The 24,154-nt window shown below is 41.5% G+C and overlaps 1 pseudogene; it reads left to right on the top strand.

Moving 5' to 3' along the window:
• Positions 1-23,021: 23,021 nt before the first annotated feature.
• Positions 23,022-23,382, top strand: LOC103007561 (40S ribosomal protein S20-like; annotated as a pseudogene).
• Positions 23,383-24,154: the final 772 nt, after the last annotated feature.

Below are 24,154 nucleotides of genomic sequence, written 5' to 3'. Positions count from 1 at the left end.
TTTATATACAGATGACCCCCCCCCCCCCAACCCTACCTTCAGCCCAGATCGCTCTTTTAATTTCTAGTTCTACATTTTCAACTGCCTCTGTAATCCCTCTGCCTGGATATCCTATAGGTACCTCACGATGTCCCACTTGGATCATTCCAGTAGTCCTCAATCTCACCCTTATCCTATTAAGTTTTCCATACTGCTGGCAGAATAATTTTTAAAAAAATATAAATCTGATTGGGTCACTCTCCAGCTCAAAAATAGTTAGTGATTCTTCATTGCTTATAGTATAAATCTAAACTTCTTTTAGAGCATATAAGTCCCTTCATGATCTTTACCTTTTTCTCTAGGTTCATCTCTCTGCCCGTCCATCCTTTTAATCAGCAACACTGAGCTACAAGAATGGCCTGATAATACCATGTCCTTTGATATATCCAAGCCTTTGCCGTGGCTGTTCCCTTTTTTAAGTCAACTTAAGCCTAGCTTCCTCTGGGAAGTCTTCCGTAACCCAGATTCTCCTTCCTTTAGTTTCCCATTGCACCATATATGGGCCTTCATTATAGCAATGATTGCTTCTGTTGTGTATTGGGTTTGATTAAGTACTCACTTCCTAGTTTTAGAGATGAAGCAAGGAGAAGTCTTTCCTGTTAGGTGAGCGTACCTTTAGAGTAAGACACAGATTCCCAGCCTATGGATAGAGGATAAGCAGGCTTTGATGATACCTTCCATTTTCCTGAGTTCCAGCAGGGAAAATAAGTGTACATTCCCTAACCAAGAGGGGGAGTAAGGGTGACATTTTATTTCTGCTCCAAGTAAAGCATGCTGTTAGCAGAGTAACAGATTAAGTGGAGTAGTCCTAATAATAGCCCATGGACTCTCAACGAAGATGCGTCCTTTCATGGCCATCTAGCAAAGTAATAACTCTTTGTCAGTGGGTTCCAATAATGGTACAGGCCCTATTTATGTTCTGTTGCTTGGGATGGTCCTCCTTTTGGTGAATACTGGATATTGTCCTAATGGTTATGGGGGAGGAGGCATAACCAGAGAATTAGGGTCTGGGTAGTCTAAGCACATCGAGGGTGACAAAATATTGGGCTGACCAAAAAGTTCGTTCGGGTTTTCCCCTAACAGCATATGAAAAACCCGAACGAATTTTTGGGCCAACCCAATATTTAGTGACTGGGCTGTCGAAGTATACCAAGGGAGATCCAGGATTTAGAAGGTAGAGCTCTCCAAACAAATATAACTCACCAGTGCTTAAAAAAAGCCTACTACATGAAAATCAAAATAGTGGTTTACCTCATTGTGATAGAGTTGTGATTGATCTTGTGGCACAAGGGAAGCTTCTGATGTGTTATTATATTTTATAACTTGATCTGGGTGGTAGTTACTTTCGTATACATATAAGTAAAAATCTACTGAGCCATTCACTTAAGATTTGTGCACTTTACTGTATGTGTGCTATATCCCAATAAAAAAGTTTTTAAAAATGAGGGGAAAATGTATATAGCAGAAAAAAAGTAGCCCATCACAATTTATATTTCAAACAAAACATTGGCACATAAATTTAAACTGATATATTATAATCATGTTTTACTTAAGGCCTTTATAGGACAAACCGGTGACCAAAGAGAGATTTCTTTCAAAACAGTATTTCCTTAGAGGTGCTTGGGCCCCTGCAGAGACTCTTGTCTCTTTGCTTGCCCACCTCCCCCATTGTATTGCAAGCCTTTTTATTTTTTTTAACTTCAGATTATTTGCTGTGCACGTAATTCTTCCATTTAGTTTTTTTTTTTAATTAATTTATTTTATTTATTTTATTTTAGTTTTGGCTGTGTTGGGTCTTCGTTTCTGTGCGAGGGCTTTCTCCAGTTGCGGCGAGCAGGGGCCACTCTTCATCGCACTGCGCGGGCCTCTCATTTCCGCGGCCTCTCCTGTTGCGGAGCACAGGCTCCAGACGCGCAGGCTCAGTAGTTGTGGCTCACGGGCCCAGTTGCTCCGCGGCATGTGGGATCTTCCCAGACCAGGGCTCGAACCCGTGTCCCCTGCATTGGCAGGCAGACTCTCAACCACTGCGCCACCAGGGAAGCCCTATTGCAAGCCTTTTGAGGTCAGGAAACATGCCTTTCATCTGTATATTCCAAGTGTGTAGCACAGAGCAGGTGCTTAATTAATAGTTACCTCTACAACAGTTATAGTGTTTTCTGCAAAAGAGTAAAGCAGACAAAGACTATCTTTTACTTTTTTTACTTGCTGTCATACTTTTCCATGTTCCTGTCCTCCATCTTGGTGCCCCTTTGCCCTACCTATCACTTCCAGCTCCCTGCTGTTGTAGCTGTAGGATCCACTTGCCTGGTAGAAAGGGCACTGTGACTTTAAGATAGTAGGCAGTTAATAGATTCTTATCGGTTGAGGCAGAGAAGCAAGGTTCGAGGGTCCTGGTGTAACTGCGGTCTCCTTGAGTTGAAGAAGTCAGTCAGCGGGAAGGCATGCTAGGTCACAGGTGGAGATGGAGTGGAGTACATCTGCTGTCAGGAGCAACACATGAGCAGAGAAAGTCAAGAAATAGCACTAGGGCCAGAGCTACAGCCAAGCCTGGGGGCCCCGGGGCCTGAAATACCGAGCCAAAGAGTGGCCAGTTACAGGAGTCAAAGACAAGAAGAGCCAAGGCCAAGGCAATGGAGATTCATGGGAAGGTATGAGCATGCCTGAAAGAGACCCAGTCAGGTGGCAGTCATTTCTGCCCAGGTGGATAGTTTTGAATTGCCTGGGCCAGAATTCGTTTTGCACCATGCTTTTTCTGTCTGTCCATCTTAAACTGGCTGCATACATTTCTCTGGTTGTCAACTAATTTATCTAATCCTTCCAGAAGTTTAGCTGATCACATTAATACCTTACAGTTGTGTTGTCCTTTTGCATTCATTAAACTCTTTTGCATCCATTAAATTCCTGCAACAATCCTATGAGGGAGTTGTATCAGATGTTAGCATTGCCATTTAACAGATAAAGAAACCAAGACCCAGAGAATTTATGTGCCGTACCCAAGGTCACACAGGTAGAAATTGGCAGTCAGAACTAGAACCCAACTCTTATGAGTGTAAGTTCAATGAACTTTTAAAAAATCGTACTGTAGATGCCTGATAATGATTTAAGGGATACCTTGCCCAGTGATATTTACCTTTTCATAGGGGTTTCTTAAAAATGGAAAAGCCTTTAAGAAGTAGTGAAGTGACTTTCTAATGGTGGAAATTTGTGATATTTTTGCAAGAGTTGGGAGATACTTGGGGGCAGGGGATTCTGCCCAGTTCTTTTCAAATCATACCATGTAGTTGGTGTCCTGGTCTATCTTCTCCTGAGAATAGCCCTGCTATCTGGGCTGTATATTCCACGCTACCTGGGGCAACGTGAGTGATACAGGTTAGTCCTTTGCCTCTTGCTGTACAGATTGGAGAGTATAGCATAGATATTAGAAGCAGAGACTCTGGAGCCAGATAGCTTGGGTTGGAATTGCAGCTTTGCCATGTACTAATTGTGAAACCCAGAGCAATTTGTTTATTTCTCTGTGCCTCAGCTTCCTCATCTATGAAATGGGCAATAATAGCAGTATTTACCTCATGTAAGGATTAAATGATTTAATGTATGTAAAGAGCTTAGACAGTTCTTGGCATATAGGAAGTGCTACAGAAGTGTTACTTTCTTTTTTTTTATTGTTGGCAGTATTGTATTATGATATGTCTTTTTGGTGAGAACTGTGTTGGATACCTGTGCTAGTGGTCTCAGGCAGGGTCACAGGTAGGGTGAGAAATGGTACCTTTAGACGGATACATGGATTATGCAGGGAAACCGGCCTATGACTCCATATGCACTTCAGGACTCTTGAATATCAGTTCTGCCAAGAGTCAGTGCACCTGAGCAAGTTACAGGTGCAGTTTACCTGGGCCACAGACAACAGTAGCTCCTTTTAGGAGCAGTTGATTCCCTCCCAGTGAACAACGTGTAATTCTAATCACTGAAGACATGATAGAGCAATGCTCCTCTGGACCCAAAAGGGCCAAATGTTTGCAACCTTCGTGTAAAGATTTATATTTAATTTTCTGAAATTTTCATGACAGTGGATGTTCATTCATTTCCTGGGTGACTGGATGGGAAGCAGGCCTCCCCTTTGCAAAGGCTCTGGGAGGGTAAGCGTGATCACTAAGAGTGGTGGAAAATAAGTAAGAGAAGCTCTCCCTTCATTGTCAGAGGGCAACTGAGACTTGCAGAATCCCAGCCCCTTCTGTGGCTGCACCAGGAAACCCAGCTCCCTCTGATGGCTCTGCCTCTGATCATCTGCTAGCACTGACTGCCACTCAGTTTAGCACTTCATTATATACCGCCTAAGGGGAAATCTCCCCTCCCCAATTATAGGCCCATTCCAAAGAGTGCCCCTGTTCTCCAGGCAAAAGCCACAGGAGACAGTTGATATTTGAGAGGGAGAGTCCCAGCTATAAGTTAACCATTTATTCCCCAGGATCCTCTCAGCTACATCCCTGTACCCAGATCACCAGATAAGCTACATAACTGGATAACTATATAAGGATATATATAGTTGTAACTGTAGCTAAGCTATATAAGGAGCCATATTGCTTTGGTCTCCTCCCCACCCCTTAAAATTGCCATTATAAAATTGTGTTTCATCACAAATGTTAGTTTGTGTTTATATTTTCCTTTTGTTGTATCGTGTTTTTTTTTTTTTTTTAATATTTATTTATGGCTGTGTTGGGTCTTCGCTTCTGTGCGAGGGCTCTCTCCAGTTGCAGCAAGTGGGGACCACTCTTCATCGCGGTGCGCGGGCCTCTCACCATCGCGGCCCCTCTTGTTGCGGAGCACAGGCTCCAGACGCGCAGGCTCAGCAATTGTGGCTCACGGGCCCAGTTGCTCCGCGGCATGCGGGATCCTCCCAGACCAGGGCTCGAACCCGTGTCCCCTGCATTGGCAGGCAGACTCTCAACCACTGCGCCACCAGGGAAGCCCCCTATCGTGTTTTTAAAGTGAAAGTTATCCTAAATCCATGATGGAAGGAGGGAGCATATACATAAATCCTGTTTAGAGTGGGCAAAATCATTCCCATAATTCGAGTTTCGTAGTATATGTTAATGAAGATGAGGAAATTGCAGTGTTTGTTTATTGGGTAGGCTGGTAGCAGGCGGGGAGAGAGTTGTAGGGAAATAGGGTCTTCTGGATACCTGTGGCTTCTGAAGTGTCAAAAAGTACAAAGAAGTTATGAGAAACAGAAAAGCTTAGGGCTGTGAATGTGGCAGGGTACTGGCTGCCTGGGAAAGCGGGGCAAAAACTCTCCCCCCATCTTACCCCTTCTAAATGCCCTCCAGCTCAGCAACCCTAAATTAGCTTGCAGCTCTCTCCCTACTGGCGCTAGGACACCTCCTCTAGATACCTTGGCTGCAGTTTCCTGGGGACTCTGGTGTGTTGCCTGCTCACACATTGTTGATTACACTGGCACCTGAGTGTCCCGAAGCCATCTTGGATGCCACCTTTGGCACAGGTGCCTGGCATTTTATCTCCTGGATTAGAATATATACCTTTATCTGGTATGTGATCTGTAATCTCTGTGCTCATAATTAGACATAAAAATATCTTTGTGGCCAGCTCGGTCATTTTTCATGATCTTGACCATGGGATGGAAGCTTATTTTGATATGTCGTAGAGTGGGATTCTGATCTCCAAGGCCCTTTCAGACTCTCTGGCACTATGAGTCAGTGACCAGGAACTGAGACAGATCTTTCAGCTGATTATAGCTACAGTGTGGATATGGCAAAATTCTGGCATAATCTATTGGTCATGATCTTGTGCTTCTGGGAATCAGTAGAAAATATGTTACCATTTTTTCTCTTAAAGTGAAAGCGACGTGTGGACATCAGATTTCACAAATAAATTAATGGGTGGTTATTTGCTCTACAAAATGACTCACAGAAGTAAGAAATTCCTTTAAATAGCAAGGTCCTCTAGTGTGCTTAAAATATGGGTCAATTTATTTTTAAAAAGCCTTTTCACGTGCAGCACATTTAGAAACAAGTCTGTTATATAAAGAAAGATACATATGCATGACGGTTTGAGGTTTGGTTTTGAATTGAACAGACTTCACTTGTCCAAATGAATTCACTTCTGTCTTTGTCCAGGAAAGTCTTATTTTGACTTTGGGAGCTGAAGGTAATTGGATTAGGATTCTTTAAAAAAATCAACAGAGAAGTACCATTCATCCTGCCTCCTGTGGTGGGGTCTCAGACAAGCAGATTCTTGTTGCAGGGGAGTCATAATGGTCTCAATGGTCCTTTCTATGCACTTCTTCCCTGGGGGTGTTAGCAGAGAGTGTGGTATTTTAAATTTTTAGCTGCAATATCTAGACTTTCAAAAGAAGTCAGAAAATTCTGGTAATATGTGAATCATATGGAAAAGATCTGCGATTTTTTAGACAAAAGCTGATCTTCTTGAACATCCCAGGAAGATTAGTACATGATCTTAGATTCTTTTTGAAGTCAATTTTAAGACCCTTTGGAGTGTAAGTAGCTCTGAAAGTCATGAGACCATCCTTACCTTACTGTCTTGCTCTGCCTTTTAAGTCAAACCCATAAGTACTCAGCTGTGAGGCATGCTGAGACTCAGCAGGAATGGGGAGGAGGCCAAGGCTGAGCTGAAGCAGGGTTAAGACTCTCATCCAAGGAGAGCGGCCAGCTATCCAAGTCCCAGCGTCCAAGAAGATGGGGCAAATTTCACCTTGAATTGGGCAGTTATTTATGTCCAGAGGGTCTCATCTGATGGTTTGGGCCTAGTAGCACAGATAGAACTAAGAGGTAGGCACATGGCTATAGATGAGTGGGTAGGGATGTCTGTCCGGTTTCAGCAGGACTTCAGCTAGTAACTAGGGAGAGAGGGACAGGTCTAGTCCAAGAGGAAAAGGAGTTGCTAGAGTTAGATGGGGACTGAGGGACCTAGCCAAGCTGGTTGGTGTTCCAGGTGGGATTCCAGGTCCAGCAGAAGACATCGAGTGGTATTTAGGACCTACTGAAGAATCACAGACATGCAAGTAATAGTAAGAGCTGCTTTTTATTAATCACTCACTGTATGTCACAGACCATTTTATTTAATCCTCATAACGACTCTATGCGGTTTTTTCTTTTGACATCAAATATGTGGTATCTTTTCCAACACCAACCATTCTTCTAATCCTCTGACAGCAACTGGGTGTCCAACAATTGGATTCAATTCTGACACTCACTACCCAGAATCAGCCCAGACGTCACTGGTTAAGGGCTCAGTCCCACAAGACTGCCTTCACTTCAGAAGCCAGCTGCAAATGGGGTCCATAGGTGATCGGCACTTTTGCCTGGTTGACTACCCAATTCAGGTGTTCCCACGACTTCCCCCTTCAGGTTTGATAGTTCACTAAAATGACTCATAGAACTCTTTACTTACCTTAAGCCCTTTACTTTACATAAGCACCTTACTTATGATTATGGTTTATTATAGTGGATGGAACTCAGGAAGAGCCAAATGGAAGAGAAGCATAGGGCAAGGGCTGGGTGGGGGAGCACAGAGCATCTATGTCCTCTCTGGGCGTGCCACTTTCCAAGCACATCAATGTGTTCACCAGTGTGGAAGCTCTCTGAGTTTCCTTTTCCAAGAGGTTTTTTTTTTTCTATCAACACTTTATCTTTTAAAAATTTTACTGAAATATAGTTGATTTACAATGTGTTAGTTTCAGGTGTACAGCAAGGTCATTCAGTTTTATATATATATATATATTCTTTTTTACATTCTCTTCCATTACAGGTTATTACATGACATTGAGTATAGTTCCCTGTGCTATACAGTAGGTCCTTGTTGGTTATTCCAAGAGTTTTTATAGAACTCAATCTTCAGTCCCTCCTCCCATCTCTGGAGGCCAGGCAGTAGGGCTGGAAGTTCCAACCCTCCAATCACTTTGGTTTTTCTGGTGACCAGCCTCCATCCTGAAGCTATTCAGGGGCCCCCACCTGGAGTCAGTCATTTGCATAAACTCAGGTGTTGAAAAGGGCTCATTAGGAACAACAAAGATACTCCTGTCCCTCATAAAATTCCAAGGGTTTTAGGAGCTTTGTGACAGGAATCAAGGACAAAGTCCAAATATATTTTTTATTGTACCACTGGTAGGTATTTTTATTCTTATCTTACAGAGTAGGAATCTTAGGCACAAAGAGGTGAAGTAAGTTGCTTAAAGGCACAGAGCTGGGAAGTAAGGGATAGACCTAGGAGTTGAAACCACATCTTAGCTGCTGTCAAAGCCCTGCGCTTAACTAGCATCCTGCTTATAAACCACATAGTGGAAGTCAAGGCAGAGGTTGGAGGGAAGGATTGCTGAAACTCAGATGACTCCCTGCGTGTACACTGCTTAGGACAGACAAGGCCTTAGGTATCAGGCAATGGAGAAAATAAAATTCCCAAGTCAACAAAACAAAAATTAAAGCTCAGCCCTGAAAAAAAAAATCCAGCATAACAAAAAAGGTAGTAATGCTGAGGAACATTTTTATTATTATTTTTTTAATTTAGGGGTAACTCTAATCCATATGACCCCAGTCACATGTTGGCAGGGAATGGGGTTTGAGGGAGGAGTTTGAAGAAGCAAGGGGAAGTTGAGTTCATCACACCTTTGTGGAGTGCATGCCTGCCATTTGCCAGGCACTCTGCTAACAATGCCCAATGAAGAAAAGGTAGAATGTAAAAAGACTTTAGTCCGGAGATCACCAAGTCAAAATGTGTCAACCCCTTAAGATCAAAACAAATGTCTTGGGAGCTCTGTCACCTGCCACCGGTCTTCAGCTTGTGGAATCATCCTTGCCTGCTCTAAGCTCCCTGAGTCTCATCTCCCCAGTCCTCACAGTTGCCTAGGTGGTAGGAAGATCCTGATGATTGGGTCAGTCTAGACTGGTTGTTATCCAGGGAGGCATGAGGCTTCATTTCCACTACGGAGAGACAAACGTGTAGCTATTCATTTGGTCCCTTAGTCTGCAGTAATTCACTGAATACTTACTGAGGGCCAGACACTGTGCTAGGTACATTTGAGAGAAAACATGGGTTATTATCAAGAACAAAATAATATTGTGTAGATGTAAAAGACTCGGAGGGTACAGAATGGGAGAAATAGCAGAACCAGTGGCCAGCATAGTTCCGAGCTGAATAGGGTATGGTCCTGGTGTAAATGAGTCAAGCAGTTGAAAATTTATCCTTTTAAGGAGGGCATGGCTGCTTAAAAGAGCCAACTCAAATTGTTAGGCCAGCCATAGTGAGCTTTTTTAACAGTCTTGAGCTCAACAGAGTCTATTCAAGTATAAGGATAGGACCCCCGGGGCAGCAAGGTGTATGGGGAAGAGCACTGGAGCACAGGATTGGGAGCCAGAAGATTTGGATGCTAATTCAAGCTCTGCCACTAACTTTTTGTATGATTTGGAGCAAATCACATAACCTCTCTGGCTCTTAGATTCCTCCTCTGTAATAGGAAAAAATTGGGCTTGATTGTTCTTTCCAAACATCCAATCCAAACATCCAAGTAAAGCAGAACTTTAAACTGACTCCTGACTTCTGCTTTGCCCTTCCCCACCTGCTCTCTGGGCAAAGAATTTCAACACTATCCTGGACCACAGGACAATCTGAGTTGGGAAACCCTAAGGTCCCTTCCAACTCTAAAATTCCATGATTTTTGTGTCAGTGTAAATGTGGGCTTTGCATGCATTAATTTGATCCTGTAAAGATTGATTGGCAGTCAGCCAGAAGTTATGTTCTGGCCAGATATGAGGGATAGTGCTGGCCAAGTAAAAGACTCTGCAGAGAAACCTGGAATTAGAGAGAGGGATGATTGTATCTAAGTTGATGGAAACACAGCAAGTGCGAGGATTTCATCTGCCCAATAGGAGAAAGTAATGGAGAAAACTCATCATGATTATTACTGTTGTTATTATTGTTACCTTAAAAATTTTCTTTTTACTGAAGTATAGTTGATTTACAATGTTGTGTTAGTTTCAGGTGTACAGCAAAGTGATTCAGTTATATATATATATATATATATATATATATATATATATATATATATATATATATACACACACACACACACACACACACACACACATTCTTTTTCAGATACTTTTCCATTATAGGTAATGACAATATATTGAATATAGTTCCCTGTGATATACCTACTGGTCCTTGTTGTTTATCTAATGTCAGCTTTTTATAATCACCCTCTGTGTGGCAGGCACTGAAACAAGTTCTCTGTAAAAGTTCCATCTTTCATTGTCACAATAAACCAATGAGATATTATCGTTTTCTGATCCCCATTTTTCAGAGTAGGAAATTGAGGCTTAGAGAGAATGTAGACTTCTCCCACACAGCAGGAGAAAGGGGGCTTTTTAAAGAAGTGCTGGCAGCTCCTGGAGCCATGATAGGGTTTGAGGTGATTCAAGAGAGTATATCTTGGTTTTGAAAAAAGGATGGGGCCTGGAACCCTCAAAGGAGGGATTAAGTGTCTCCAATGACTAGGTTAAGTGGTAGCTGGTTAACTTGGAGGAGAAACAATGAGAATCTGATGTTTGGGAATCAGATATATGTACGAAGGTACCAAATCTGGTTTTGTTTTGTTTGGAGGCCCCGTCATTTTCTTCAAAAGATTATTTTTTGTTTTCATTGTGAATTCTTTGTTAGTAATAGAATATGTAAACTGGATTTCTACAGCTTGCCTGTAGAGAGGAATGCATCGTTTCTGTATGGACACGTCTGCCCACAGAGATAAAGTGTTGAGTCTAATGATAATTCCCCTTTAGGGAGGCACTGTACTAAATTTTTTGGCTGATTTGATGTTCACTACAGTTGGCGCCATTTAAATTCATTGATCTTTAGAGCTTTGTAGCTTATATCTGGGCAGCAATCAATAATTTTATACTTAGTGTGAATTTAACTGTAACCAAAAGGTAGAGAGCTTCTTTGTTATGGCTCTTTACTGTAAATAGAATTTATGCTTTCTATGTTATAATCAGAATAAATGGAAAATGAGAGTTTTCTGTATTCCTACTATGTTCTTGGTAAAGTCACAACCACACTCATTCACAGCCAGGTTAGGAAGCATAGAATTCAATTTGTCATGAATATGAGATTTATGGTTTCTGCTTAAGTATGATGGAAATTATTTATGAATACGGTACTCACCATGCTACTGTATTTCAAAAGATCTTTTTAAAAATCTCTTATTAAATATCATTAAGGGAAAATTGCATCTGTCTTGATAAGAATTTAATTTGATTCACTGTCCATGAATATGTCAATACCGCTATGTTTTATTTTATGTATGTTTCCTGCTGAAACATATCTATTTCCTTAGATCTGTAATGGTTGCTAATTGGATGCTAACTATTAATTTGATCACATATTGATTGTACTGCACTCTATATCCTACTTGTATAAAGCAATCTTCAGAATTCTCAACAAGAGTATACAATCCTGTTGATCAGCTCAGCCTTGGTCACTTTGGATCATCTTGAGAACTCCATTCGGGCCCACCTCTTCTCTGTGTCGCTCCTATTGACCCTCTCTTCTTGATCGGCTCTTAAGTTTCCACTATTAAAGTAACTCTGGAAGGCCATACCAAAATATCCGCATATTGTTTGGATAAGAATGTAGGTTCCTGATTACCATGCTCTAACCATTTTAAGATGGTTTATCAGATTAGTTAATTGTTACCTTGGAAGACATAGAGCTTAATCTTGAAAAGATTGTGTAGTGAGTAGTGGTTGGAAAGTCAAATGATATAGGGGCTAGGCTCTGCCCTGTTGCTAAATAGGTATGTGACCTGGGACAGGTCACTACCCCTTTCTGGACCCCAATCTCCTTATCTATTGTTTTAGGCTGAATAATGCTCCCCTCCCCAATATGTCCATGCTACAAGCTGGGAATGTTACCTTATATGGCAAAGGGGACTTTGCAGGTGTGACTACGTTAAGGATCTCTCTCTTTTTTTAATTTTAGGGGTTTTTTCTTTTTCTTTGAGTTTTTTCTTTTTCTTTCTTTTTTTTTTTTTTTTGCGGGATCTTAGTTCCCCAACCAGGGATTGAACCCACACCCTCAGCAGTGAAAGCGTGGGGTCCTAACCACTGGACCACCAGGGAATTCCCTAAGTTAAGGATCTTGATATGCAGCAATCATCCAGGATTATCTGGGTGAGCCCAGTGTAATTACAATGTTCATTATAAGAAGATCTGGGATTCATTGATGCGCTCTAGTAGTTTTTTGGTGGCAAATGGATAAAGAAGATGTGGTGTGTATATATATATAAATACACACAGACACACACACACACACACTGGAATACTACTCAGCTACAAAAAAGAATGAAAATTTGCCATTTGCAATAACATGGATGGACTTGGAGGGTATTATGTTTAGTGAAATAAGGCAGACAGAGAAAGACAAATACTGTATAATATCACTTATATGTGGAATCTAAAAAATAAAACAAGCTAGTGAATATAGCAAAAAAAGAAACAGACTCACAGATGTAGAAAACAAACTAGTGGTTACCAGTGGGGAGAGGGAAGGAGGGAGGGGCAAGATAGGAGTCGGGGATTAAGAGGTACAAACTACTATGTATAAAATAAATAAGTTACAAGGATATATTGTGCAGCACAGGGAATATAGGCAACATTTTATAATATATATTATATATATATATTTATGATATATGTATTACATCTTCTTTATCCATTCATCTGTTGATGGACACTTAGGTTGCCTCTATATCTTGGCTGTCGTAAATAATGCTGCTGTGAACACTGAGGTGTATGTATCTTTTCGAATTAGTGTTTTCTTTTTTGGGGGATTTATACCCAGGAGTAGAATTGCTGGGCCATATGGTAGTTCTATTTTCAGTTTTTTGAGAAACCTCCATACTGTTTTACACAGTGGCTGCACCAATTTACATTCCTACTAAGAGTGTACAAGAGTTCCCTTTTCTTCCTATCCTCACCAACATTTGTTATTTGTGTTCTTTTTGGTGATAGCCATTCTGACAGGTGTGAAGTGATGCCTCACTGTGGTTTTGATTTGCATTTCTTGAGTGATTAGTGATGTTGAGCATCTTTTCACATGCCTGTTAGGCATCTGTATGTCTTCTTTGGAAAAATGTCTATTGAGGTCTTCTGCCCATCTTTTAATTGGGTTGTTTGCTTTTTTGATGTTGAATTGTAGAGCTGTTTATAATATTTTGGATATTAACCCCTAATCAGTCATATCATTTGCAAATATTTTCTCCCATTCAGTAGGTTGTCTTTTCATTTTGTCAGTGGTTTCCTTTGTGTGCAAAAGCTTTTAAGTTTAATTAGGCTCCATTTGTTTATTTTTGCTTTTATTTCCTTTGCTTTAGGAGACAGATCCAAATAATATTGCTATGATTTATGTCAAAGATTTTTGTGTATTAATTTTGTATCCTGCAGTTTTACTGAATTCATTGATGTGCTCTAGCGGTTTTTTGGATTTTCTATGTAGAGTATCATGTCATCTGCAGACACTGATAGTTGTACTCCTTCCTTTCCAATTTGGATTCTTTTTATTTCTTTTTCTTGTCTGATTGCTGTGGCTAGGACGTTCAATGGTATGTTGAATAAAAGTGGTAAGAGTGAGCATCCTTGTCTTATTCCTAATCTTAGAAGAAATACTTTCAGCTTTTCACTGTTGAGTATGATGTTAGCTGTAGGCTTGTCATATTTATTATATGACATTTATTATATTGGGGTATGTTCCCTCTGTGTCCACTTTCTGGAGAGTTTTTATTATAAATGGATGTTGGATTTTGTCCACAGCTTTTTCTGCATCTATTGAAATGAGCATATGATTTGTATTCTTCAATTTGTTGATGTGGTGTATCATATTGATTGATTTGCGGATATTGAAAAATCCTTGCATCCCTGGGATAAATCCCACTTGATCATGGTGTATGATCCTTTCAGTGTTTTGTTGGATTTGGTTTGCTAATATTTTGTTGAGGATTTTTGCATCTATGTTCATCAGTGATAGTGGCCTGTAATTTCTTTTTTTGTGATATCTTTGTCTCATTTTGATATCAGGGTGATGGTAGCCGTATTGAATGAGTTTGGAAGTGTTCCTTCCTCTGAAATTTTTTGAAATTGTTTGAGAAGCATAGGTGTTAACTCTTCTCTAAATATTTGGTTGAATTCACCTGTGAAGCCATCTGGTCCTAAACTTTTGTTTGTGGGGAATTTTTTTAAATTACTGATTCAATTTCATTACTGGTAATTGGTCTGTTCATATTTTCTATTTTTTCCTGGTTCAGTCTTGGGAGATCATACATTTCTAGGAGTTTGTCCATTTCTTCTAGGTTGTCCATTTTATTGGCATATGGTTGTTCATAGTAGTCTCTTATGATCCACTGCTATAATGAAAGGATTTATCACCTGATGAAGATAATTTGAAGATGATAATAATAATGGCAGACATGGTGGTGTAGCCCTTTAGGCTCTGGGTTGGGAAATGTTAAGGGCTATTCTCTGTAACAGTAACTCAGACTGGTATCGACAATCACAATCATGATTCAGAGTGAGTACTTAACTCATCTTCCCATTCTTTTATTGGAAGGGGAACCAGGAGAGGTCCTTTGTATTTCTGCGGTGTTGGTTGTAACCAACCTTATCCTTTTTCATTTCTGATTTTTGATTTGGGCCCTGTCTTTTTTTTTTTACAAGCCTAGCTAAAGGTTTATCAATTTTGTTTATCTTTTCAAAGAACCAGCTCTTAGTTTCATTGATCTTTTCTACAATAGGAACAATAGAAATGTGGATTTTTAGGTAAAATCTCCCACTTTTCAAATGTTAGTAGCTTTTTAAAAATTATGCAAGTCACTGTGTGGGCCACACAGAACACGTCTGTAGGCCTCCAGTTTTCATCTTTTGATTTAAATAATAATTTATCAACTTTATCTTCTCTACTCCAGCCCCATCACTGCCAAGCATAGATTCTAATGTCTTAGTTTGAAATGAGGGTAAGAACATAAGCCAGCCCTTTGTTAGACATAAAGAATGAATTTGAAGAAAAGGAAACTAGAGAGGAAAAAAGAAAAAAAAAAGATACTTTTGTCTGCTTCCTTGCCAAATAAATATTGCCTGGGCTGTCTCTTTCTTCTGTGTAGATATATGTCTAAGGATGGTAATTACAGTTTTTGAACAACAAATTAGTACAAATGGGGACTTCCCTGGTGGCGTAGTGGTTGGGAATCCACCTGCCAATGCAGGGGATATGGGTTCAATCCCTGGTCCAGGAAGATCCCACATGCCGCAGTGCATCTAAGCCTGTGAGCCACACTACTGAGCCTGCGCTCTAGAGCCCACGAGCCGCAACTACTGAGCCTGCGTGCCACAACTACTAAAGCCTGTGCACCTAGAGCCTGTGCTCCACAACAAGAGAAGACGCCACAATGAGAAGCCTGCACACCACAACAAAGAGCAGCCCCCACTCGCCACAACTAGAGAAAGCCCGCACGCAGCAACGAAGACCCAATGCAGCCAAAAATAAATAAATAAAAAATAAATAAATTTAGGGGCTTCCCTGGTTGCACAGTGGTTAAGAATCTGTCTGCCAATGCAGGGGACACGGGTTCGAGCCCTGCTCCAGGAAGATCCCACATGCCACGGAGCAACTAAGCCTGTGCACCACAACTACTGAGCCTGCACTCTAGAGCCTGTGAGCCACAACTACTGAGCCTGTGTGCCACAACTACTGAAGCCTATGCGCCTAGAGCCCGTGCTCTGCAACAAGAGAAGCCACTGCAATGAGAAACCGGCGCACCACAACAAAGAGTAGCCCCCACTCGCCGCAACTAGAGAAAGCCCACATGCAGCAACGAAGACCCAAGGCAGCCAAAAATAAATAAATAAATAAATAAATAATTTAAAAAAACAAATTAGTACAAATGATCTGACAGTGCGACATAGTGCTTGAATATGGGCATTTCCAGGACAATTGGGGAAACATGGCAGGCATCCTGAAAAAATGCAAATGAAGTGCCTCCTAGGGACCTACTATCTTGCCTTCTTTCCAGGTGGTGGCTTCCTGTCAGAGGGTCTTTTGTGGTTTTGTTTTTTAATACCTCAGTTAGTAAAACCCCTTGCACGGATCCGCCTTCTAGTGAATTGCAAATGTACAGAGGCTCTGGTGCTCTGGCTCTTCTTAGAGCACTGAAGAACCTACCCGATCCCACCCTGGCCTGCAGCAGGTCCCCTGTTTCCAGTGCTTAGTGTGCAGGCTCACTTCAAAGTGCTTCCTGTATTGGCTGGAGTGGAAGTGCAGGGGGACCACTGTCAGGTCCAAATTAAGTGCCTTCTCATTAAGTCTCTTCTCAGAAAAGGTTGGGACTGATTGTTTAGTTTTGGAAAGCTGCTGGAAGCCAAGCTGAGGCTGAGACTTGGGAGGGTGGCTGTAAAGGGAGGGAGACTGAACGGCAGCCATGGTGTCATGGAAAGGTCTGGTCTCTGAGTCTTAGGTCAAACTCAGAAGTGTTTTAGGGCCAAGCTGCTTGGTGTAAGTCCAGGAGTGGTGGCGGCGATCTAGAGGAACAGGAGAGTCTGTGCTCATCTCAAAGGTCCTCAAAAATCTAAATTATTTTAGATCTGTGTTGGTCTCAACAAGACATGTGCTGAATTAGGCCCACCTGCTACCGGTTGGAGCCCTGGCCTAGACCCTCTCTAGGAGCCCTCCAGCTCTGGCCCTGTATTATTTGGTAGTACAGTCTTTAAAAAATTCAAACTGAAAGGAGGTCAAGTGGATGTGTGGCCAGACAGCATCTAGAAAGAAATGCTCGTGTTCTCAGAGAAGACAGAATAGGAACCAAAGACTGGGCAGCCATCCACTTCTTTTGCCATGCATGTTTTCTTGCCCTCCTGCCTAGGCCCCATGGTCTTCCTCACTTTTTGTTTAGACCCATACTAGCCAAGGTAGCCTTAAATCCAATCATATCTAAATCATTAAGTATAATTGTTCACATTCTGTTCAGTGCTTTCCCCTCATCCACCAACCAGCCTTGTGGGGCTCATTAGGTTAGATTTGGATTTGTTGACAGTCCCTTATTTGACTTCTGAAGTGCTGAAGAGTAATCTTGCATTGGAATGGGGTGTGAGAGAGGGTGAGACAGAGCTGTTTCTTGGACTTTGAATTCTTGCTCCTGTCTGTTGAAAATGAGACCGATGAGCAAGGTCCATTTGTTCAATGGGGCTCTCCCTGACTACTCATTCACTCACTTCTAGTCCTTACATGTTGCTGGTGTTTGTTGACTATTTTAGAATATGTACCTGCACTGAGTGGTTTGGCTGTGAATGTGGGGTTTATAGACTCATAGAATGTCAGAGCTAAAAGGAACATCGGAGGGGATCTCATCCACCAAAGCCCTCATTTTATAGATGAGGAAACCGAGGCCCAGAGAGGTGAAGTGGCACAGTGATTTAATGGCAGAGCTAGTAGAAGAACTCGAAGCTCCTGTTGTTTTTTTTTTCAATCTAGAGCTCTCCTTTATTATTTCCTAATATGTAGTAGCCATATAGATCAATTGTAGAGATCAACCATCTCCTCATTCATGACTCTGGTACTTTCCTTCCTAAGCACCAATAAATATTATAAATCCAGCATGAATATAGCTACTGTGGAAAATGTTGCTAGTGAAAATTATGCTTCCTAGCTACAGGCTTATCATATCCAGTGGGGGCTCTCAGACTTACTAATAAGTGGGAGCACCTAAGATGTACATAGGTTTTGCAACTATCACCATCCCTAATTGCTATTAACACAGTTTTAGTTGGTTAGATAACTATAATCATGGTAACTGTTAGAAAAAAATCTCGTGTTTAAAAAACAATGTCGTACTTTTTTCTTTTTAATCTCAGTACTGAGTATGGAGTAGGTGCTTAATACATACGTACAGAATGAAATAAATACTTCACCACAATTCTAGGTTTTGCTGTTCTATCCATTGGCCCAGGCCTCCCAGGGGAAGCTATCCTATCCATAGGCCCTGACCTATAGGAAATCTGATGCTGTTTCCTAGTGCAGCAAGAAAGATAAAGGCTCTGACTATGACATATTTTCTAATGGCATCTGTACAGTGTACAGAGAGGGCTTAGAACATCCTACCTGATCAGCACAAAGTTCCAGGCCAATGTTAAATTAAGGCATTACTGTAAGGAGCCTACCTAGGTAAGCTTGTCTTGTACTTTCAGGCCATCTTGATGACATCTCTTTATTTCTCGGCTGCTTCTTCCTCCCATCCAGATCACCTGGATATAGTGCTTCTCAAACAATTCTGCTTTTCTTAATGGTGGAGAAAACTATACGTGGACCCTCTGGCAATTCAATGAGTAGTTTGAAGTGGCTTCGTGCAGATACACAATTTCTGTTTAAGCTTGTGTTTTATTTTTTAAATTCATGAAAAGTTTTTATTCTGCTCCATCCATTGTTTCAGTCGCATACTAGTATTTGCTCCCAAATTTGGGGTAAAGTTTCTTCTCAGGAAAATGTGCCATGGTTAGCTCCTGTGGCATTCTTTGGGACACCTGGGCTACATCGTCAGAGCCCAGTTAGAGGATGATGGAACTAGAGAAGTACCTGATATATCCATCCCCTGAAGCAGCCCATCATTCTTAGCCTGAAGAGGTTATCAGATTTCTTTAGATTTGGAGCAGTCATTTTCAAACAGTTCTTAAAAATCCATCCAAGTAGTGTTTTTTTCAAAAACAAGGTTGTCATGGAAGGCCAATATGTAAGACTTGGGTCTGCTCTGGGTAAAAGCAAGGGACTGGCGGGTCCAGAGTTTTACCCCCTTGGGTCCCTTCCCTTCTCCTTGTAAGGGGTCACTGGGGGCTCTGTTCGTAGTTTGAAAATCATTAAACTAGGGTGAATCCATTCTTCATCCAGATGTGGTATCTTTCATTCATTAAACATCCATTCACTTAGCAAGCATTTGTTGGGTGACTACTATGTGCAGGCAGTGTTCTGGCACTACTGACACAGCACTGAATAAAACAGGTAATATTTTCTGCCTGCATGGAACTAACGTTCTAGTGAAGTAGTCAACCAACTATCACGATAAATACTGTAAAATGCATAGTTTCTTAGCTAATGATAGTCCTAAGAACAGCAGTAAAACAGGGAAGGGAGATTGGAGATGTCAGGATATTTGTTTTGCAATTTTATAAAGTGTGGCTGGGGAAGGTGATGAGAAAAATATGAGAAAATGAATTTTAAGTAAAGACTCGAAGGAGATGGAGAAGGTAACCCTGTGGAGATCTGGTGAAAAAGCCTTCCAGGTAGAGGAAAGAGCAAGTACAGAGCCCTGAGGTGGGAGTGTGCTTGGCATGTTCAAGGAACAGTGACACTTTCACTGTGAGCGAAATAAAAAGTCCCTGGAGGGTTTTGAGTAGATTCTGTTAAGTTCCAACAATGTCACCCTGACTGCTGGGTGGAGACTAGACTGAATTATGGGCTAGGGGAGAGTAGGGAAACCTGTCAGCAGGCCAATATGATAATGCAGAAGAGAAAAGGTGGTGATCTGGGACAGAATGGTGGCAATGGGATGGTGAACAGTGGTCAACCTCTGGCCTTAGGGCCAGCAGAATTTACTCTGGACCAGATGTGGAGTGTGAGAAAAAAGAAAAGAGCTAAGAATGATCTGAACAACTGGAAGATTGGGGTTCCCCAGTTTAGAGGGAGTATCAGGGGCTCATTTCGATGTGTGAAATTTGATAGGTTTGTCATACACCTAGGTAAAGATGTCTCTAGGCAGTTGGACATATGGGTCTTGAATTTAGGACAAAGTCCATGCTGCAGATTCACTTTTTCCTACATCCCTGTAGTAAGGATGTGGTGTATCAGAAATACATTGGCAAATTGTCCTTCTACAAATGGCATGCATCCAGAAGGTTCATGGTTTCCAGTCCCAGTCACTTGAGGCCACGTTCCAGTTGGCATGTGTACAGATAATCTCTTGCTCTCACCCTTAACCAAGTGGGTTAGATAAACATGTCCACACTTTCTTTCAAGGACCCCTAGGGATGACTTGTGAAGCTCAGAAACACAGTTCCATGGAACTAGGTTTCATAATCTCTGATCGAGAGCATTGCTTTTCAGTTGCAATGGCCTCCTTAGGGGGCCACAAAAACTTTGGAATAAAGCAAAGAAAACTTGTTTAGCTACCAGGGCTGCCTTTGTAGAACCGGGGGCAGATCACAAAGCTGGCATCATCTCACATTGTGAATGACTTTATCAAGAGGAAATCCTCTTCAAAGTATGTCAAGGGTAGCCTTGAGGGGAAAAGAAGTGAAAAATGGGGCTTCCCTGGTGGCGCAGTGGTTAAGAATCCGCCTGCCAATGCAGGGGACAGGGGTTCAAGCCCTGGTCCGGGAGGATCCCACATGCCGCGGAGCAGCTAAGCCCCTGTGCCACAACTACTGAGCCTGCGCTCTAGAGCCCGTGAGCCACAACTACTGAGCCTGCGTGCCACAACTACTGAAGCCCGCGTGCCTGGAGCCCGTGCTCCGCAACAGAGAAGCCACCGCAATGAGAAGCCCGTGCACCGCAACGAAGAGTAGCCCCCGCTCGCTGCAACCAGAGAAAGCCCGCACACAGCAACGAAGACCCAACGCAGCCAAAAATAAAAATAAAATTAAAAAAAAAAAAAAAAAAAAGAAGTGAAAAATGCAACATGCAGCCCTGGGAGGAGGAGTGGCAGATTGGCTCTGCCTACATCACAGAAGGAATAATTTTTTTGACTTGTGTGCAAAGGAGCTTCCGTTTCACTTTGTATCAGAAGGCCAAGCCTCCAGCCCAGTGTAGCTGCATCCTGGAGTAACTGCTCAGCCCCAGGTCCAAAGCGTGGGAACTGGAGCGGGGCCACGAGTCACTCAGCACCGACAAACACAGTAAAGCCCTGCTGTCTGTGTTACAGTGTGGGAGGCAGGGGAAGGCAAGGAGGTTGAGACAGGAGGAGAAGTAGATGGAGTACAGGAAAGAGCATCGGGAGTTCTACGAGGAGAGCTGAGGGTGGATTAGAGAAGATTTGAAGACTAGGTGGCATTTGAATGGTCAGTAGGATTTGGCTAAGCAGAAAAGGGGAAAAGGGAAATCTTAGCAAAGGAAATGGCACAAGCGGAGGAAGATGTCTTCAAAGAACATTAAATTAAAGTGGCAGAGCTAAAGAAAGAGAAAGAGGGCATGGAAAGGGAAGCAATACTACAATGTTGTGGTTAAGTCCATAGTCTCTAGAGTCAGGCAGATAGTGAATTGAAGGCCAGCTCTGCACTTTACTGTGTGACCTTGGGCAAGTTACTCAGCCTGTTTGATCCTCTGTTTCCTCAGTGTTCAATGTAATGAATGACATGAATGCCTAATAGGGCATTTGTGAGTATGAAATGAGATAATCTATTTAAGTGCTTGGCACAGTTCTCTATAACTATCCATCTTACTATGAAAGGTAAAAGATTGAAAGAAATTATAAGAAAACATTTGTGGTAGTCAGCCCTGGATGGAGGGATTTGGGGTAATTTTTCTCCATTTCATTCTTTCTGTATTTAGTATGTTTTCTTCCACATGTATTCTAATACTAATAATCTCAAAAACATAACATAGGTTTTCATTCTTTTTAAGATTGTGTGAAAGGCAGTAGAGGGCAAGAAGTTCAGAAGAATAGATTGAGGCTAGATCACCAAGCACTTTCTTTTTTTAAAAATTTATTTCATTAATTTATTTATTTGCTTGTGCTGGGTCTTAGTTGTGGCAGGCGGGCTCCTTAGTTGCAGCTCTTGGGCTTCTTATTTGCAGCTCGAGGGCTCCTTAGTTGCAGCATGCAGGCTCCTTAGTTGTGGCATGGGAACTCTTAGTTGCAGCATGCATGTGGGACCTAGTTCCCTGACCAGGGATCAAACCTGGGCCCCCCTGCATTGGGAGTGCGGAGTCTTAACCACTGCACCACCAGGGAAGTCCCACCAAGCACTTTCTTTGTGGCAAGAGTTTCAACTTGTTTCAAGAACTCAAAGATTCTATACACATGTTTTAGGCATTCCATAGATATTTGATTTAATTTTCTACATTAAAAATATTTGTTGAAATATATATTTTGAAACTATAATACATTACATGTTTTAATATGTAATACACAAATATTAACATATGAGAAACATTAAAATAATTTATGCTACCACTTGACTTATTTTGTTGCAGACCTTATAGTAAAGCTACTTTTGCATTCTTGTGCAAATAAGATCTCTTGCAAGATGAACTGTTAAAACTGTTAGCATTTGCTGCTACTTAACTGTGTAAGAATTTTCTCAATACTGTACAGCCAAACTAAAAAAAAACCAAATAAGTTGAATGCTAGTATAAGAATGTAGTTCCCATGGTTACCAGGGGGTAAGGGAGGGGAGGGATAAATTGGAAGATTGGGATTGACATATACACACTACTACATATAAAATAGATAACTAATAAGAACATACTGTATAGCACAGGGAACTCTACTCAATACTCTGTAATGGCCTATATGGAAAAAGAATCTAAAAAGGAGTGGATATATGTATATGTATAACTGATTCACTTTGCTGTACAACTGAAAATAACACAACACTGTAAATCAACTATACTCCAATAAAAATGTTTTAAAAAAAGAATCTGGTTCCCTTACCCTTGATTTTAGATTTTTGTGTTTATCAGAAGAGCCTCATTTTTCCTCACTGATTGACTTTATGATCCATAAATGTAATGATTTTTAACTTAGAAAATAAATTCATATTAATAAAATATAATTTTTATCTGTTTTATACATTGGGGTCTGTGTCAGATTTTTGTCTACGAAAGCACTCATCTGATTTGGAAAATTTTAAAACATCTGGTTCTTCGAGGAAGATGCGGTCACTGCTGCTGCAGAGCCCTGGTCCACCTGGTCAGGAAGCCGCGCCGCAGCCATGGCTTTTCAAGACCCCTGAAAGACTCCCCTGGCGCCAGAAGTGGCGACTCACTGAATTAGAATTACCTTAACCAGCCGCAACACAAAATCTTTGGAGAAGGTATGTGCTGACTTGATCAGAGGCACAAAGTATAAGAATCTCAAAGTGAAAGGACTAGTTCGGATGCCTACCAAGACTCTAAGAATAACTGCGAGGAAAACTGTTTGTGGTGAGAGGTTCTAAGACTTGGGATTGATTTCAGATGAGGATCCACAAGCGACTCATTACCTTGCACAGCCCTTCTGAGGTTGTTAAACAGGTTACTTCCATCAGTATTGAGCCAAGAGTCAAGGTTGAAGTCGCCATTGCAGATGCTTAAATCAACCTTTTTAATAAATTGATAATCAGTTGCGATTTTTTTTTAAGTCTGAAAACTGATATTCAACAGGCATAAGGGAGCCTCTGAAAGTTTGGGGGTAGAAGAGTATAAATCTTAAGTCTTTGCAGTTTATCTGGTAGCAGTGTGAGTGATGGATTTGAAGGGGAAAGGGTACAGACTGAAATCAGGGAGACCAGTTAGAAGATCACTTCCGAAGTATAGCTGGGAGTGAATAGGGTCTAAACTAGGGGGCAGGGCAGTAGACATGGGGAGGAGAAGATGGATGGGAGAGATGCTGAATGTGGGATTGACTTGACTTGACAAGACTTGACAACTGATTAGGCACGAGAGAGGGCAGTCAAAGCTGACATGCTGAGGTTTAAAACATAAGCCCCCAAGACAATGGCAGTCCTGTTCTTTAGATCTTACACAAAGAAAGAGCAGCAGATTTGGGATGCAGGAGCAGGAGATGATGAGTTCAGTTTGGGATACATTGATTTTAAGTGTCTGTGGGCAGAAAAGTGGGAGAGACATCCAATCAGCAGCTGGATTATATGGGTCTAAAGCTCAGGAGATGGTTCTGGGCTGGACACAGAGCTAGAGATTTGGGATTGATCCACTTGGAATCCATGAAGCCCCAAAATTCCTACTGCAAACTGTAAATAGTAGTTTAATTAGATTGCGTGTTACCATTTTGGCCAATACTTTCAAGTTAAAAGGCATATGATAGCAATTAAAATTTTTTTGTTTCATTCTAGATGAAGTAGCAGTT

The sequence above is a fragment of the Balaenoptera acutorostrata genome, chromosome X (assembly GCF_949987535.1).
Source record: "Balaenoptera acutorostrata chromosome X, mBalAcu1.1, whole genome shotgun sequence".
NCBI lineage: Eukaryota > Metazoa > Chordata > Mammalia > Artiodactyla > Balaenopteridae > Balaenoptera > Balaenoptera acutorostrata.
Note: the sequence above shows the minus strand (reverse complement) of the source record. Positions and strands in the feature narration are given on the sequence as shown.